The sequence below is a fragment of the Eptatretus burgeri genome, chromosome 7, assembly GCF_056783735.1.
Source record: "Eptatretus burgeri isolate ZD-2024b chromosome 7, Ebu_testis_v1, whole genome shotgun sequence".
In the NCBI taxonomy this organism is placed as follows: domain Eukaryota; kingdom Metazoa; phylum Chordata; class Myxini; order Myxiniformes; family Myxinidae; genus Eptatretus; species Eptatretus burgeri.
Window position 1 is genome coordinate 73017775 of NC_140967.1, and position 18545 is coordinate 73036319.

The 18545-nt window shown below is 40.7% G+C and overlaps 2 long non-coding RNA genes across 3 annotated transcripts in view; one reads left to right on the plus strand and one right to left on the minus strand.

Moving 5' to 3' along the window:
* LOC147023529 (uncharacterized) overlaps window positions 1–14475 on the plus strand; it is a 267038-nt gene extending 252563 nt beyond the window's left edge. The window contains exons 7-8 of the long non-coding RNA XR_015060254.1: window positions 11780–11827; window positions 14223–14475. This is a non-coding gene — a long non-coding RNA (uncharacterized LOC147023529). The remainder of the gene's footprint in view (window positions 1–11779; window positions 11828–14222) is intronic.
* LOC147023532 (uncharacterized) overlaps window positions 1–18545 on the minus strand; it is a 132481-nt gene that overhangs the window by 32589 nt on the left and 81347 nt on the right. The window lies entirely within an intron of this gene.

Sequence of the window (18545 nt, forward strand, 5' to 3'; positions counted from 1 at the left end):
GTAATAAAGATCCTCTATACCCCGAGCATCAACAACCCCCTCCTGTTTCCCCCCCCCGCGCTGAGATAGTGCGACCAAGGGGGCCCCTTTTCCCACCCCCTGCCAGGCACTGTCCGCGAGGCCCGCGGAGTGAGGGGCCATCGCCGCTCCGCGTCTCATCACCAGACGGGTAGGCGCGACCCGGTCTCGGCCTCAGGCCCGCCTCATTCTTGAGGGATTTCTTTTCCTTGGTTTTGGGTATGTGTTGTCGGCGCCGTCTGTGAAGTAGAATTGTATAAGTGTTGCCGTGTGCTCGGTAGTCGGTATTAGCTCTGCATTGTTTTCGCTTTTATATTTGCTTTTTGTGTAAATGGAATTGTGTTTTTTCTGTGTGCATTTGGTGGAATTGTATTTGTGTGCTTTCCGTTCGTCGCGAATAAATGTGCTTTATTGTTGAACTGTTCTCCCGCTTCGCTTCGTCTTTTCCCCCATTGAACCCTCATCTTGCTTCACGTAAAGGGTTGGTAGTGGGCTGAATACGCCCGATAATTAATCGAACCGTCGAGGTCGACGATAACACCGCTCGGTTATTCTGATAGTACGGAACGGGTCGCTTAAGTGGCCCGTGTCCGAAGTCGACCTGCGGCGAGGTGCGATCGCCCGGTCTACCCTCCGCGTGGGTACTTAGGTAGGTCGAATTTGGCGAGCAACCCTATCCCACGCGGGGGCTGATTGGCTCGATCGCGGTGAGACCGAAAGGTCCACCCGTGACTGGTTCCCGGCGTTAGTCCGAGAGGGTCACGACTGGATTGTCCGTCCGGTGGGCGACGTGCCGCGATTCGAGTTACGTGGCCGTCCGCACGCCGGCGGGCGCGAAAACCGCAACAATATATATGGTATATATGGTATATATATATATATATATATATATATATATATATATATATATATATATATATATATATATATATATATATGGTATATATGGTATATATATATATATATGGTATATATATATGGTATATATGGTATATATATATATATATGGTATATATATATGGTATATATATATATATATATATATATATATATATGGTATATATATATGGTATATATATATATATATATATATATATATATATATATATATATATATGGTATATATATATATATATATATATATATATATATATATATATATATATATATATATATATATATATATATATATATATATATATATATATATATATATATATATATATATATATATATATATATATATATATATATATATATATATATATATATATATATATATATATATATATATATATATATATATATATATATATATATATACACCATATATATATATATATACCATATATATATATATATGGTATATATATATATATATATTTTTATACACCCCTGCCACTTATTGTATTGCTCATAGTCTACATCAGGCTGAAGTCTTACCGATCAATCCTTGAATTTCCTCAATTTTTGCAGATGTAACATGGAGATAGATGGCCCATTTTGTCATATGTGCTCTGGATACTTGACAAATGGCTCTTAAAGAGAACGGTTTTTGCAAGTGTCGAATAATTTAGTGTTCACCACACGTCATAAATTATATTTTAACTTGGCGATTTGAGAGGAATGTTTGCTTTACATTTTCTATCCTTGCCTCGTTTCCCATTACTACATTGCTGCATTATGCGTCCAACCCAGGACTTGCCTGTATAGAAAGTATTAAATCCTCTCGAATTGTGATATTTGGAATTGTTGCCTTTGCCCTGTGAAACTACATGGGTTTGTAACTCGAGATCCGATTTCTTTCATTACTCTTTTTCCCAATTCCCACGTATCTCCAAAAGTACGTCGCAAGCATTGAACGAAACCAGGCGCCTTGTTTACTTTCGGCCCAAAGCCACCCAGCCAAATGCTATCGCTCCCTGACAGTGACATCATCACTATATTTACACCAATCGAAGGATGACAAGGTTGCGGCCTTCTGTCAATACTTCATAAGTGATTGCGTCGCGAGGAAACGGGTTGGGAGCGAAGCGCGGCCGGGAGATTTTCTTCGTGGCAACTGTCAACAGACACCCTGTAATCTGAGTTGATCGGCCATGCTGGGAAATAGATTTTATTTGAAGCTTCAAACTGTCTGCACGCGTAAAGATTGTCTGGGTGACCTTGCGTCTCGGCCTCGCTAGCGGTTTCCTGTAAACTTTCTCAGAGCTGCAATCAATTTTTATTGCTATCAGTTGTGTTATGTCAGACTGCAAGCACTGTCTGTGTTCATTCGATTTATTTATTTATTTTCTTGAGTTAAAACAATTTGATTCCTACGTGGATTTAGCGAACAATGTACGACGACTTGAAGAATCAATTCTAAACAAAATCGATATCAGCCTGAGTCTGTCTAGTTACTTTCACCGATATAACTGCCAAACAGAGACTAAGGTTGGTGCGGCACCTTGTAAATCCTTTGCGACTGACAAAGTGAATTTGACGGCATTGTAAATTATGTGTACATCGGATGAATCAAACAGAATGAGCTCCCAAAGGCTTAATCTTAGCTAACACCATGCAATCCGAATGACATCATGTTTTGACAAATGGAAATAGTTTTGAGCAATGTATAATCAGTGGCTCACTCCTGGCGAGTGGAAATTAGAAAGGTCGGTTGCTATGTGGTTCAGCCACAGATTAAAAAAAAATAAAAAAAATCAAGGTGTGGTTTTGTCAGAGGCTTTGGAAAGTGATGTTTCAATCACTCGAATGGCAAAAACCTTCTGAGTCAGAAGCGCGTGTAGTTCTGGTCATAAGTGCAGGCTTTGTGTCGTGGGATTTCAGTCTGTGGGAAGAACGCTGCTTCTGACGGGGGCGTCTATCATTTAAGTACGACAGTACAATGGTCTTGTGAAACATTTCCAAACTCAAAGAAAAAATATTTTAACAAATGATACTATGTTGTTTTCCCATACCTATTCTTTATGCAGGAATTTTGACCGAATTTTGGGTTTCTACAAAAGAAATTGCACATTTCAACTTTCAGCTATCACCACCGTTTGATTTTCCTCTGCTTCTCGATTAGGTCTGGACATTTCACACATTCCGCTGACCTCCTTCACTCTGCAACTGCTTAAAAAAAAAACACACACACCTGCTAATTTTCACAAAACGCTATTCATATAACAGTTCGACTCCGAATTAATGTTCAAGCACAATAAAACCTGTCTTCTTCCATCGTACCACCTGTCTTTTGTGGCAAAGACACCATATGTACGAAGACAACTACAGTACTGTACTCTTTTTCCATTGGTCTTGGGCTTGCTATGGAGGGCATGATGGTCGAGAAGGTTGCACTTACATCACATTCAAGATAATAACAGTAGTAGACAGTGTAGTTTTTGTATACAGTGTCGAGGTTCTTGGAGAAGCTAGAACACAGAACTCATCATGGCATAACAGAATGAAAAGAACAATAGAAAACGAAGAGGGGGGGGCAACAACAGCAGGGTTGAGGGACAAAATAGAGGGGCGACTTGGAGAAATAAGGGATGTAGGGAAGGCTGAGAGCAAGGATAGGACTCAGGGGTGAAAAAAGAAGGATACAGTCACAAACTCTCAATCAGAGAGATGGAAGGAAAACCTGGAAACCTGGAAAAAGGTGGGGTTGGAGAGGGTTAATGAGAGTAGAAAAGATAATGGTTGTGGATGGTGGGATGACCTGAGATAGTGGTGAACAATCCCTGGAGGGAGGTAATTCATGAATTACAACGACATTAGTAGACAATGGAAAAATACACGGTATATGGGATTTTAACCTGGGTTCTCAACATTAATAGCCCAGAGTACCGATTAGAGCAATCACAGGCCAACCTATTATACAACTTACCCTGTTTCTCTAGCTCAAGTTGTTTGGCCAAATTTCTGGCTGCCTGAAGCAAGTTTTGTGTATTTCATGGAATGCAATAAAACATCTATTATGTAGTCACATATTTTTTGCAGATGTGACATGTAGATGACCCACATGGTCATCTGTGGTCTGGACACTTGACAAATGGCTCAAGCATAGATGGAAGGTGAGCCCCATTTCACGGGTTTGGCCCGTTTTGTTTCTGCAAACCCACAGACTCGTTTTAATATCGTCAAAACCCGTATTGGATGGAAAGTATGATCGATTTAAAAACACAATGTTTCGCTTCCATTCCACTCGCAAGGATTGACACAAAGACTGATAGACCTGTCACGATTTGTAGCTGATAGGCAAGGTATCACTCTCGGCCGGTGGTTCCCAAACATTTTTGTTCACGGCCCCAAATTTGAAATCACATTTGCCTCACGACCCAAATGGTACCGGTACACACTTTGTTCTGGTACCTACGATAAAAATTGTTCGAGAAAATGCTTTTGACGCGAAAACCCCCCACAAAAACTGGGATTTTGAGGGGAGTTTTCAAGTTCGGGTCATGACCCTGGGTTTGGGAACCCCTGCTCTAGTCAATTGGCTGTGTGACGTCATGAGCATTCCCTCACCAAAGGCCACGTCACCACCCTCCAGTCTTCCATGCACTTCTAATAGATGAATAAATAAAACAAAAACCCACTTTCGATTCCTGCCAAACCGTTTTTCGTCACCTCCAACTTGCCACGTCTGCTTCGAGCACAAGACAGGAAGAAATGTGATACTTCTGATATCCTTCTTCTTCCTCACCTATATTACTCTTCCTCTCTGCCTTTCTCTGCCTTTTCTAGGTGTTTGCTTTTTCTTACCATCCAGCCTGTATTTGTTTCTTGTTTTTCTTACTGCTGCCCAAGGTTTGAATTACCTCTTGTACTGTCGATTGTGTTTCTGGCTTGACCCCTGACTTTAGCTTTGGTTTGGGTCAAGCATTTGACGGAGGCCTTGGTTGAACTAGCTGGGGTTAAGAGTCTATTTAGAGTTTGAGAGATTTGTTTCTTTTCCTTATTTTTCTTTTTTGGCATGTCATACTGTATTTATAGAATTACTGTGATATGTTATAATTATGTTTTGTTGAATAAATATGGTGATGTTCGACTTAGAATTGTTACTAAGAACAACTTGAGATAAAGACTGTTCAGAGAAGACTGGGGTGTAGGCAAGGATCCACAAACAATTCAGTTATCTACAACCACAACACATTGATGTAGGTGTGCTTTCCCGAGGTATCAGGTATTCTTTTTCAAAAGGCATTCTCACAATTACCTGAGCTCTGTGCAGGAAGTTTGCACCGTTCCCGGTTTGTAAGTGATCTGATGGATGGAATGGGAGTGGAGGAATATTTTTCTGCCATTTCCAAGAGTTTGTCTTGTGGGATTTTAAAACTTTGTTTTCAGTATATTTCCATCCTGAAATCCTTATTGCGAGAGGTATTGTGCTGCGATGACTACTAGATATTAAAATATTATTAAATTGAGAGTTTTTCTTCTGATTAATCTACTGGACCCGAGTAAGTGTCTCTTTGCTGAGTTTTCCACTTTTTTAACCTTCATTAGCTTCAGACTAATCTCTTATTATTGATGGTGATTTTAATTGCACCCTCATGCAAATCATCAATGTTTGACGGGGAACTTCACCCGCCTTCAGCTATATCTAAAAAAAAAAAAAAAAAGAGATAATCTCCAATTTTCAGATTGGAGATGTGTTGTGACGTATCAATGAAGTCTTCGACATTTACTTTTACATTTACATAACTAAAGGTATCCTTGGAATCTCAGGGCCGACAAAATGGAATATATTTGTTCTATCAGTGAATGAACCGTGTAGCCATCTGCTATTCGTTTCACTAATTTTTCAGATAACCTCACGTTCATGTTTTTTGGATCCAAAATCTAAGCTCTTGGAAGAGTGATGTGACAAAGGACGAAATGAGAAAGTACTGACAGTGGGGCAATGTGGGGTCAAAGGTGAATGGAGCAAGCAAGGGAATTAATGAATAAGAAAAAGGAGAGAGAGGAAGTAAGAAAGCACTGGAACCTGAAATTAAAATGGTTGCGTGGGGGCATGGCATTGACGGAAATAGAAGAGATGGCAGGTAGGGATGGAGGATGATAAGAGATGGAGGTGAACCTACCATCTTCAAGTACAGAAGTGAACAGTGGAATGAAGAGCCTGAGGAAGGCAATTCCACAAATAGGAGAAAAGAGGAACAAAAGAGTAGAGCTGGACAGTAAGCTTGGATTTTGGGAGTTTCACCAAGAAGAGATTACTGGAAGAACTTGTGTATCCTGTATAAGTTGGGAATGGTCAGAAGGTGGAGATAGCAGAGGGAGCAAGGCCAGAGGAGAAAAGAAAGAGGCCATCAATCTGTCTGTGATGTAAGAGTAACAGACCTTGTGGTTCTGCCTCATTGTGGAAGATTCCAATAATATTTATAGTTTAAGATTCCACATAATCCAGTAGGGACAGATGTGCTGGTGGGACACCAGCCTGTTGAGAAGGGTTGTGGGAGGGGGAGGGGGGGAAGCAGTACTTCATTGAGCTATGGACGAAGTTATTGTAGGCTGTGAGTAATTATTATTTTACAAGAAATGACTTGGAACAATGGAGGATGCTCAGTCTATGTCTGGCTTTGGAGGCCTACGTTGCTGTATATAATCGGCCCAAGAGAGGTCATGGCTGATGGTGTGGCCTTAAAGTTCAAGGGGCTGGACATCTTTTAGTGGTTGATTGTGGAAACAGATAGGTAGATTTATTTGAGGATCCTTCCAGAGCAATATGGTGAGACCATCCAATATGTCATGGCAGAAAGACATGTTCTATTTATCAGACAAGCCTATAATCAATTCAAGACCAGCAGAAAGAAATGTATAAACCGCCTGCCGATGCGTGGAATGGAGAAGTATATTGCATAATGCGGAGTCTACTGTTCTTTGGATGTGGAGTCATTCATAATGTGGAGTAATTTGCAAAAGGGGAAAGAGGGTTTCCTATAGAGCAGCAGAGAGGTTGTTTATGTATACGAGGAACAATACTGGGACCAAAACACTCCTGGGCCACTCCAGATGTTTTTGGTGCTTTAGTGTGCTTTAGTTTTCGTGAGACATAATCCAACTTGCCATAATAACAGATACTCTAATGGCTCTCTATCAGTGGATCAGGAGGTCTTTGATCACATAAATCATGCCTAACTCTTTGAAACACTGTTTGCTTTGGCTTTGAAAAGCATTTTGTATAATTAGCATACTTTATAACTCTGCCGAATGTCTTAATGGATTTAATGGCAGTCTTGCAGCACCTTTTACTTTAGAAAAGGACTTGGACAAGGATACTTATTGTCTGGCCAGATGCATTAACTCGACATTGATCCAATCCTCTGTCAAGGTTCATGATTGTTGGACTGTTCATGGAGCATCTTGTCCTGAAAATCATCTTATCTTTTTAGGCCGATGAGGTGGGACAACTGCTAAGACATGTGTATGTATAAGACATGTGTATATATATATATATATATATATATATATATATATATATATATATATATATATATATATATATATATATGTATATATATGTGTGTGTATATATATGTGTATATATGTGTGTGATATATATATATATATATATATATATATATATATATATATATATATATATATATATATATATATATATATATATATATATCTTCTTCTCCTTCTTTCGGCTGCTCCTGTTAGGGGTCGCCACAGCGGATCATCCGTATGATCCGCATCGTGATTTGGCACATGTTTTACGCCGGATGCCCTTCCTGACGCAACCCTGGTCGCCTCTTACGACACAGGGATATGGTACACCTATTTTAACCGGGGCATACACCGGCCCAGTACACTGGTGCTCATTTCGCCGACCTCGGAAGGATGGCAGGCTGAGTCAACCCCCTGGTGTATTAATTCAGTGATCCAACGGGGCTTGAACTCAGGACCTTTTGGATCCCAAGCCGCTGCCCTAACCACTGCGCCAACACCAGGATATATATATACATTTACATATATATATATATATATATATATATATATATATATATATATATATATATATATATATATATATATATATATATATATATATATATATATATATATATATATATATATATATATATATATATATATATATATGGAATTCCTGGTGATATATATATATATATATATCCTGGTGTTGGCGCAGTGGTTAGGGCAGCGGCTTGGGATCCAAACGGTCCTGAGTTCAAGCCCCGTTGGGCCACTGAATTAATACACCAGGGGGTTGACTCAGCCTGTCATCCTTCCAAGGTCGGCGAAATGAGTACCAGTGTACTGGGCTGGTGTATACCCCGGTTAAAATAGGTGTACCATATCCCTGCGTCGTAAGAGGCGACCAGGGTTGCGTTAGGAAGGGCATCCGGCGTAAAACATGTGCCAAATCACTATGCGGATCATACGGATTATCCGCTGTGGCGACCCCGAACGGGAACAGCTGAAAGAAGAAGAAGAAGATATATATATATATATATATATATATATATTTATATATAAACTCCCATGCTCTTCGAGCCAAACAAAGCTGCATAAAGCTACACAAGGTAAGCCCTTTTCTGTTTCAACCCTTCCCGAGTTCCACTACAGCTGCAAACATTCACAAGTAGTACATATAGGCGAATGAGAATTCCAATGCTGGACACCCCCCACAATTGCCATACTGGTTTCATCACTTGGCGAATCATCACCGAGGGCGAAGACGGAAACGCACACCACCGAGGCTCCCAAGCATGTCCCATTTCCAATGCCAATAGCAGTGAACATATACATAATAAGACCTAATCACCTCTTTCACCTCTAATTGGAGGAATAACCAATCAGCTCTCACCTAATCAATTACTCCATGTGGTTGGGATTATCAATTAAATTAACTCCCATATTCTTCTTGCCAAAGAAAGCTGCATAAAGCAATCAAGAAAAGCTACACAAAGTATTCCTTTTGCTTGCTGTTTCAAACCCTACCTGGGTTTCTTTACATGGGTATGATCATGCTCCACTGGTGTTTCTCGGTTTTATGGCAGCATGATTTGAGAAGTGCCTGTGGGTTTTTTTGATACAGACTGTACAGTGGTTGGAAGTAGTTAATATTTATCGTTTACGGATGGTCTACAGTGGAAAGTGTTTCTGTGTATATTGTTACCTCTGCCACTAAAAGCTGAACAGAGGTAATGTTTTTACCCCTGTTTGTTTGTGAGCAGGATATCTCAAAAGGTTATGGATGGATTTGGATGAAATTTGGACAGATTGTGTGTGTAACAAGGACGAATTGATTGGATTTTTTGAAGATCCGCATCCAGATCCGGATACGAGAATTAAAAAAGTGATTCTTCAGAATTGAGAGATAGGGGCAAAAACGATATCTAGTAGGATATCTCAAACAGTTATGGATAGATTGGGTGAGGACACAGGATAGGGAGAGTTTACGAGGGTAGAAAAGATCATCGCTATGGAGATTGAACAGACTGAGAAAATTAATTCCACAGGCGAGAGAAAAGAGCAACGAGTGAGAGGTGATGACAAGTGAGCCTGGATTTTGGGAGTTTCACCGGAAGTGTTTTACTGGCACACAGCATGCACCCTTCAGAAACGTTGGGGGGGGCACAGAAAGGGCAGAGGGTGCAAGACCAGAGAGGAGGTGGTAGAAGACAGAGAGACCACTGACCTGTCTATGATAGGAAGAAACAAGAAAGAAAGTAAATTTGCAGTGTTTTAAAAGTCTGCTGCATGGTATGAGCAATTTATGCTTCATAGCAACATTTTGTCAACACAGTAAGGCATGACTTCTTCATTACATCACATATGGGAAGTGTGTAAAATGACTTCTATACTATACTGAACTATACTGTACTGCATGCAACAGGGCAGCTGCATTTCAGCTACCACAAGGAGTGATGCCCCTGCCCTATGGAAGTCCTGGGCTCAGCTGGCTTTGGCTAACAGTGCCTGGTATGGGCCACTTGTCCAGGGTAATGGATCCCCACTATATTGCGGGAGAAGCCTCTTTAGTCTAAGGCTATGAAAACACTCAGACGTCAAACTGTACCTGTAGGTTGGCCTGGGCAGTTTGACGTCTGAATGTCCTTGTGTCCAGCCTTCCATGAGCCTTGACCATGTATAAAATAAAATGCTTTTGATATTTGTTAAAAAGTATGCAGGTCTGTACTTAACCTGCATGAAATAACCAAGGAGTATATTTCTAACATTATTCCAAACTAAAGCATTGTTTGGATTAAAATGAATATTTGCCGAAGCCTGGTGTTGGCTTTGTGATTAGGGTGGCTGTCTAGTGGATCTTCAGTTCAAGCCCTGTTGGCCACTGAATTAACACCAGGTGGGGTTGACTTAGCCTGTCATCCTTCTGAGGTTGGTGAAATGAGTACCTGCAGTGTATTGGTAATAGAGCACAGCATCAGTGGCACAGCCATGCTTCTAAGAAATGATTGCTACCTGGCAACCAAGCTAACATATGCAAGAAGAATATTTGCAGAGAGAGCCATACCTTAGATAAAAAAATGAGTAACATAAAATATATTCTGTAACTTTCAATCCAAGCAATGTGTGAATTAATTGTCAAAAAAAATTTTTGAGAAAGTTTGCAGACAACCATTGTATTTCTCTGCAAACTCTCCCTTCTCTTGGTTGTTGTGCCATATTTTATGAATGACTATGATCATTCTGGATCATCATTCTCTTCGCTTCATCTCAGCTGGATGAATAGATGCAGATGCATACAAAAAGACAATGTCAGCACCCAGAAAAAAACGTTTCCGAGTCTACATGGTGTTTGAGGGTGTGAGATGGAACTCTATTGTGTCACGTGGAAAATGAGATGAAGGGCCGAGCAGAAAATGCAGTCCTTCAACCAACACCGTCTGTGGACATAATGAGGGTGGCCGAGAGCAGACGCGTTTGAGCCTTTCCATCATGATGTCAGTGTGACGCACAGAGTTCGGATCCCCGACCGTCCGGCATTGCCAAAGTGCTATTTATTTCAACACATCGGCGTCCCAGTCAACTATCACACACTTTCGAGGGTGTTAAATGTTTAATAAGATTTACCCAAGTGGTCTGCAATGAATTTGGCCTGCAAGCAGAAATCAGTCTTCACACATGTATTGTTGAAATATAAATTCTTTGGATAAAGGGGCTTCCTTTATCAAAACTCACCATGATAAAGCTTTTTGCTAAGATGACGGAAGTGATGCCTGGTGCATAAGCTTAAATAAACTGCACAAACCCTCATTTACTTCTCACTACGTTTTTCCCCCAATTCTCGAGATTGCTATTAAATTGCATTGTGACTCAAATATTATGGACAGATGCCAACAACTGAGAATGTTGAGGAGGTTATTATGTGGGCTGCTAAGCAAGTTCATGTCCTAACAAACAACTTCATTGTTATTTTACAAGATTGTTTTTATGCTGCTATGATGAACGTTGAAAACGCTTACGAGATACTCAAAGTAGTCCAAACATGCTCACCCTTTTTTATTTTATTTTTTTTTACTTTTTAAACATACGAGTACAGTTCAGCACACATTCGTAAAAAGGAAATACAATTGCATTTTTTGATTTATAAACTAATATAAAAGCCTGTCAAAAATGATGGTTTGGAGTTATTTCATTCGAAATATTTATGGAGACTGGAAGATATGATGATTATTAGCAAGAAAAAGCATTTTTTATTTTTTTTATTTTTAAACATCACATGTAAAAATGTGATCCTATTTTCTTTATTTTCTGGGACATTTCATTTCAACAGTGCAGCCTCGTGAGCATGCCATCGTCTGAAGCCTCAGCCTAGATTCAGGTGTGTTTATATCCTTTATTTATTAGACATACTATGGATGTAAATGAACACTCATTTTGCTCTGCGTGTGTTGCACATCATGTGAAGCGAATTTCATCTCCCTGTGTCTTGTATTTATTGTTTTTAAAAACGATTCTGCACACTGCCGTTGAGGCTCGGTTAGCAAGTCACCATCTAAATTTCCAATAGAAGAGACGTAATTCTGCTTTTATGGAAAATATTTTTCGAGTTTTTTTTAATCCTCCAAAATAGAATGTGGTGAACACATGGTTAGGGATTAAAGATTGGCCTTTAAAACCCACTTAAATCATCCTTATGAAGGGGGACAAATACACACTGTGTTTTATATAGGTAGATAAGCATCATTAAAACTTATTTTTGGGTATCTGGGAACAATTGTTCGTATGTTATTCACGAAATTATCAACACCCCACATAAAGTGGTGAGAAAAAGTTTGTGAACCCTTTAGAATGTTTTGTATTTTTACATAATTAGAAAGTCCTCGTAATAGATAAGGAGAACCTGATTAACCAAATAGCACATTAAAAAAATCTTCGTTCTCATTTATTTATTGAGCAAAATGATCCAACATTCAATTTAATTGTTGGAAAAAGTATATGAACCTCTTGTTTAATCAGCTCAATTAAGGGGGTAATTACAGTCAGGTGTTTCAATCAATAAAAATCAGGAGTGAGTTTGGATGGCCCTGTCCTATATGACAAACATAAACTTTGTTCATCACCATCAGTCTGGTCTTCACCACACAGGTTTGTGGAAGTGTGTCATGCTCTGATCAAAAGAGATTTATGAGGACCTCAGAAAAAGAGTTGTCGATGCTCATCGGTCTGGAAAAGGTTAAAAAACCATTTCTAAAGATGTTGGGCTCCACCAATCTACTGTCAGGCAGATAGTTTACAAATGGAGGATATTATATTCCATGATTACTCTTTCCAGGAGCGGTCAGTCCTCCAACGAAAATCACTCCAAGGGGAAGGCATACAATAATCCAGGAGGTCACAAAGAACCCAGGGTAACGTCTAAGGATCTGCAGGCTTCTCTTGCATTAGCTAATATCAGTGTTCATGAGTCCACCATCAAGAAAACACTGAACAAGAATGGTGTGCCTCGGAGAATAGCAAGGAGGAAACCACCGCTCTCAAAGAAGAACATTGCCGCCAGTCTCAAGTTTGCCACAGACCACCTGGATGATCCAGAAGGCTTTTGGAAGAAGGTTCTGTGGACAGATGAGTCGAAAGTGGAACTTTTTGGCTGAAATGAAAAACATTATGTTTAGCGAAAACCACACACTGCATTCTAACATAAGAGCTTCATCCCAACCATGAAGCATGGTGGTGGGAGTATAATGGTTTGGGGCTGCTCTGGTGCCTCAGGACCAAGATTATGTGCCATCATTGACGGAACCATGAATTCTGGATTGTACCAGCAAATTCTACAGGAGAATGTGAGGGCATCCATCCATGAGCTGACGCTTATCAGGAAGTGGGTCATGCAGCAAGACAATGATCCTAAACACACAAGTATATCTACAACAGAATGGCTGAAGCAAAAGAGATTCTGCATTTTGGAAAGGCCAAGTCAAAGTCCACACCTTAACCAAATTGAAATGTGGCAGAACCTGAATCAAGAAGTTCATGTAAGAAAACCCACAAATATCTCTGAGTTGAAGCAGTTCTGTGAGGAGGAATGGGCCCAAATTCCTCCAAGCCGATGTGCAGGACTGATCAAGAGTTACAGGAAATGTTTGGTTGAAGTTATTGCTGCTCAAGGGAGTGCAACAAGTTACTTAATATATAGGTTCACATATACTTTTTCTGACAAATAAATTGAATGTTAGATAATTTTGCTCAATGAATGAATTAAAAAGTAGATTTTTTTTGTGTGCTATTTGTTTAGTTGGGTTCTCTTTATCTAATATTAGGACTTGGATGAAAATCTGATCACATTTTCGATCAAATTTATGCAGAAATACAGAAAAATATAAAGAGTGTCAAAACCTTTTTCTCAACAATGTATTTACTGAACTCTCACGATGAATTATTTTTCGAATACTGCATTTCTAGGCCACAAAATTACGAACTGGAACTCATAATTGAGGAATGGGATTGGCAGAATAGCCTCGAGATATGCACACTCGCCTCTGAGTCGTTTCTCCTGGATTCTAATCTTGGCCAATCTCTAAACTCATCCTGGTGTTTCACATTAAGGGCGATTGATCAATGTGTGTGTGCCTTCCCTCGAATGGCCATTCAACTGCATATCCTGTCTGCTAGCATTAATTGGTGGACGTTAAAGAACTCATGGTGTCCTTCATAATGAGTAGGCTTGCTATCACTGGCACCCTGAACAAATTCCAAATTCTTGCCCTTATCTACAGGGGGCAATGCATCAGCAGCATGGCTGAGTCCTCAGCAAATGATGCGACCCACACTCATGTGCTACATGCGAAAGAAGAAGATTGAGGAATTTTTGACAAGGGAGGGGGTCATTTAGTCCATTGTGCCCTCCACATCTCTTCCACCTTTTGTCTAAGGCTTCAGCTTGTACATGTGCTACTGCAAATGCACCACAATCACAGTGATATCAATAAATGGAATGCTATTGAAACTTGAGCTGACTTTTGCCCTGCATTCACGTTTAAAATTCAGAACAGTTTTCTTGCAATTTGTCTCTTGTGCTGATACATTGTCTTGTGAAATATAAATAAGTTGTGATCAATTTAAGAAGACTGCAAGGAAGATTTTAACTTTTGGTAATTATAAAATGTTAATGTGCAGAATTGTGAAATGGTGAGAATTCCACGCGATGGCCTCTCACAAGTTATGCTGACCTAAATCAAAAGCAATTACATGTTGCAATGTTGTTACATCATAAGGCCTCTTTATATGTAACGTCATTACAGCTCTCACTAACCTCAGAAAGAAAAATCATCGGATGAAGTCAGTCCGCATTTCAAGTCGAATAATTTATCCTGCGGATTCACAGTTCCACCGAAGCGTACACTAGTGGTAGCAAAATTGCACAGCCCTGTGACAATGTTTGCTTTAGTATGACTACGCCATAATTACTTAAACTCACTCAGCCACTGCTGGTAAGCCCTTTGTGCAGAGGTTATGTTTAGAAAGAGCTTTCTCTCCAAAGCACGCAATGTGTTGGAACAATCTGTGTGCAACTCTTATCCTTCCATCTCACAGATCTCAATTAGACACATTTTATAATTTAAACCAAGGGCTGACAGAATGGCCTGGAGGTATGCGCATTCGCATCAAAGCTGTCCAGCCTGGGTTCCAATCCTGACCCAGCTTTAAACTGTCATCTCGGTGTTACACAGGCAAGGTAAGGTGACTCGTCAATGTGTGTGCCTCTCTTAGATGGACGTTAAACGGGCGTCACATCTGCTTACATTCATTGGTGAACGTTAAAGATCCTGCGGTGTCCTTTGCGAAGAGTTGGTGAGCTATCACCGGCACCATGGAAAAATTCCAAATTCCTGCCCTTACCAGCAGAGGGCATTGCATCAGCAGCACGGTCGTGCCCTCAACCTTGTGGTGCATACGAACGGAGAAGATTTTGACCAAAATTAAAATTTATTACTGCGCTGTTGGTGAAAGTAACACATTCTTTCTGGACTGCAGCTTTATTGAATAAAATATATATTTTTCGAAAGTCTTATGGATCATCATCGTTATATGTACAAGTCATAAAAGCATTTGTATTCTACAAGAGCACTCGGTAGAGCGCATACCTCTGCCACGCAATGCCTGATCAAGTAGAACATATCGAGCCCAAGAGATTTTTGAAATATCATGCTCTGCATAGTTTTTTTTGTCCCATTTCTCAATGGTGAAGAATTACTTTAAAAATTAAAATTTTCTGAAATCCGAATCGAATCAATTTGTCCTCGGATCTTGGCAATTATAAAATGTTATTGTGCAGAATTGTGAAATGGTGAGAATTCCACGCTATGGCCTCTCACAAGTTATGCTGACCTTAATCAAAAGCAATTACATGTTTCAATGTTGTCACATCATTAAGCTACAATGTTGTTACAATCGAATATGGATTCGGATCTTCAACAAAATCGAATCAATTTGTACTCGTCAAACACCCAACCTGTCCCCCAAGTTTCGTTCAAATCCGTCCACAACTTTTTAATATATCGTGATATGCAGAGTTTTTGGTCCCATCTCTCAATGGTGAAGAATCACTTTAAAAATTCCAATTGTCAGATACGGATCTTCAGCAAAACCTAATCAGTTTGTTCTTGTCAAACACCTAACCTGTCCACCAAATTTCATCCAAATCCATCCACAACTTTTTGAGGTATCCTGCACAAAATTAAACAAAAACAAAGCAGACAGATGGGGATGAAAACATAACTGACTTCCACCTTTGGTGGCAGAGGTAAAAATGAAAAAGGATGTGAGGATGTTCCCCCAAAAGTATGCAAACAATTTAGGGATGGTCACAATAAATTATCATGTGAAACTATCCCTACCTCTTTCTTTGAATAATGATTTCTTTGAATACTATATACATAAATACATATATATATATATATATATATATATATATATATATATATATATATATATATATATGTACATTTCTAAATATATATATATATATATATATATATATATATATATATATATATATATGTATATTGTTATGGCTGTGGAAATTCGCAGACACCATATAGGTCCTTAGATCAGTTATGTCGATAAGTCTGTGTTCAGATAGATTTCCCCACCATTGTCTTATGGAAATTATTCGTGTGATCAGGGCTGTGATCTTTGAAGTAGCCGTTTTTCTTTTACTATCGATATTTTGGACCAACCACCAACCACCTTCTCCGCAACGCCAACCACCAACCACCTTCTCCACCATGCCAACCACCTTCTCCACTATGCCAACCACCCACCACCCTCTCCACAACCGCCTTCACAACAACAACATCTCACCATCTCCTAATCCACATCTCCCCCAATAGATCAACACGAACAACATCGCCTCACCTTCGTCTCCGAGACGACGCCATCTTGGTGCCAGCCACGGCGAGTCCGCATCGAACAGTGGCGCTGCAGGCAGATGCGGGGCTTTCCTCGCTGCGCAAGTCGGTGATTTTGTGCACGTCCGCTCTCTGCGCAGGGTCACTGTCTTCGCGCACGTCCGCTCTGGGCAAGCTTCGTCCGAGAATCGGATCAGGAGATGGAGAGGGGCAGAGCCAGCGGGGGGGGGGGGGTTCAGAGATCAGAGGTGAGGGATCGAAGGCCAAACCTCGTCTCTCGGGCCCTATAAAAGGGCGAGCGGAGTGCCAAGCGCAGTCAGTTTGTGGAGTGTCTGTCGGGGTTCGGAGCACCTGGATTAGCCTGGAGCCTGCAGTTGGTGGAGAAGCGGAGGAGACGCGAGCAGGGAGCACGGCCAAGCCTGCTGTGCCACGCGGAGCTGCATGTTCGTGTGCCGGACGTGGAGAGAGCCAGAGAGAGCTCGCCAACCAGCACCGAACAGTCTGAGGTGATCGGGCTTCAGAACAGTCCGAGCATCGCTAAGGGACGGACGGATTCTTAAAGAGAGCATCAACTCTGAGAGAGCAAAGACCCGTTCGTTCTTCTCAGGCTTTGCCGGCTGGGGCCCGAATCACCAGGCCACGGCCGAGCCGCGGTTACACTTGCTGCCGTGGGGACGGGACATCGCGGGCCGTCCCAGCGAGTCACCACCAGGACAAGGTAACCAGCCCGGCCTCTTGGAGCTCCTTCGGTCCTCAAAGCTCCATGTTATAAAGACCTCGAGAGGTCCAGTCTACCCCCTTGCCTTTGATGTGGTTCTTTTTCCTTGTTTCTTTGTGTGAGAGATTTGGTGCCAAGTCCGATAAGTAGAACTGATAAGTGTGTAAAGAATAAATAAACGGTCGTAGCTCCTTTACATTGCTTTTGTTTGGCTGTGTAATTGCATGCGTACTCCATCCATTCATTGCATGACTGCATCACTGTATACGTGTGGAAATAAATGTGCTTCTTTAAATGTGAACCTGCTTGTTTGTCCTCTTCCCTTAATTGAGCTGCCATCTTGCACTCGGGATGGAGTTGGTTTTAAATAGCCGGTAAAGTGATCGGGTCCAACGGGACTGCGTGATAATACCCCGCTCGGTTATCCCAAGAGGAAGCGAGCTACTTAAGCGGCTCGTTTCCAAGCGGGCCCCTTGAGGTACAATCTCTCGGTAATCTACCCACGCGATTAATTAGGTAAATCTAAGATTTGGCGATTGGACCCTGTAGCGCGGGTAGATTGTGGACAAGGTTGTGGTATGGTTAAGAACACACCCGTGGCTGGTTTTCGGCATTGATCCGGAAAGCCGTGACAGAATTGTTCATCTGGTTGGCGTACGGCCACTATTAGTAAAACGGGTCGTTCGCATGCCGGCGGGCGAGAATTCGTAACATATATATATATATATATATATATATATATATATATATATATATATATATATATATATATATATATATATACATTCAGTCTATAAAATATACATATATATCTTCTTCTTCTTCTTCTTCTTCTTCTTTCGGCTGCTCCCGTTAGGGGTCGCCACAGCGGATCATCCGAATGATCCGCATAGTGATTTGGCACATGTTTTACGCCGGATGCCCTTCCTGACGCAACCCTGGTCGCCTCTTACAACACAGGGATAAAATAT